Source organism: Octopus bimaculoides, chromosome 6, assembly GCF_001194135.2.
Source record: "Octopus bimaculoides isolate UCB-OBI-ISO-001 chromosome 6, ASM119413v2, whole genome shotgun sequence".
In the NCBI taxonomy this organism is placed as follows: Eukaryota; Metazoa; Mollusca; class Cephalopoda; order Octopoda; family Octopodidae; genus Octopus; species Octopus bimaculoides.
The window spans coordinates 108,064,458-108,065,783 of record NC_068986.1 but is presented as its reverse complement, the minus strand read 5'-3'; the positions used below and the strand labels follow the sequence as shown (position 1 = coordinate 108,065,783).

General features: G+C 39.9%; 1 protein-coding gene across 1 annotated transcript in view; it reads left to right on the top strand.

Moving 5' to 3' along the window:
- LOC106867988 (gametogenetin-binding protein 2-like) overlaps positions 1-1,326 on the top strand; it is an 89,645-nt gene that overhangs the window by 50,988 nt on the left and 37,331 nt on the right. The window lies entirely within an intron of this gene.

The window sequence follows — 1,326 nt, the reverse complement described above, 5'->3', positions numbered from 1 at the left end:
TCGATTGTTGGGCCACACGGAGGCAAAGTGGGCAAGTTCTTTTCGATTGTTGGGCCACACGGAGGCAAAGTGGCTGAGTTCTTTTCGATTGTTGGGCCTCACGGAGGCAAAGTGGCTGAGTTCCTTTCGACTGTTGGGCCTCATGGAGGCAATGATCGAGACCTTTGGCGTTATGTCGTGCTTGAGAAGACCCATCAAGCCGAGCAAAATCGCAATTGTGGCAGATACTGGTGTCACGCAAATGGCACGTAAAAGTACTCCATTATATTCTCGGAGTGGTTGGCGTTAAGAAGGGCATCCAGCTGTAGAAAACCATGCCAAGTCAGACTGGAGTCTGGTGCGAACTTCCAGTTTACCAGCCCTGATCAAACCGTCCAACCCATGCCAGCATGGACAACGGACGTTAAATGATGATGATAATGAGGAGGAGGAGGAGGAGTTGTAGCAATCTGAATGAGTGATTAGGTTAAATGAAGACAACCAACTGGCAGATTGTCAGACGATACAAAGTGATTGACAAATAGGGGAAATTTTGCAGGTGAACTAAGTATACGAGCTATACTGTCTTATTGGCTTCTGTTGTCTGTGGCCATGCTGGGGCATGATTGCTTTATCAAAATAGACTTTTTTATAACTGAATTCTTAAACTAGATGAATAAACATATCTGGCCTTGTATAAGCAATTTTAGATTATGGTATGAAAATCTTTTTTCTTATAAATGTAGATTTATTTATATATGTTAGATGAAGATGATTATACTTTCTCTGGCAAATATAGTAAATAACATTACTGCAAACTGCCCAAAATATTCTCTGTAATTAATATTTCTGCTGATTTTATATATGGTAAGACGCTTGCTTACTAACCACATGGTTCTGGGTTCAGTCCCACTGTGTGGCACCTTGGACAAGTGTCTTCTACTATAGCCTCTGGCCGACCAAAACCTTGTGAGTGGATTTGGTAGGCGGAAACTGAAAGAAGCCTGTCGTATATCTATATGTGTGTGTGTTTGTCCCCCCCCCCACAACAACGCTTGACAACCGATGCTGGTGTGTTTACGTCCCTTTAACTTAGCAGTTCAGCAAAAAAGACTGATAGAATAAATACTAGGCTTACAAATAAGTCCTAGGGTCGATTTGCTTGACTAAAGGCGGTGCCCCAGCATGGCCACAGTCAAATGGCTGAAACAAGTAAAAGAATAAAAGTATATATGTATATATATATATGTATATGTATATATGTATATATGTATATATATTTATAATAATTATGATAATAATAATAGGGATAAAAATCCAGATTTACAGGTAAAAATTCAATTTAAT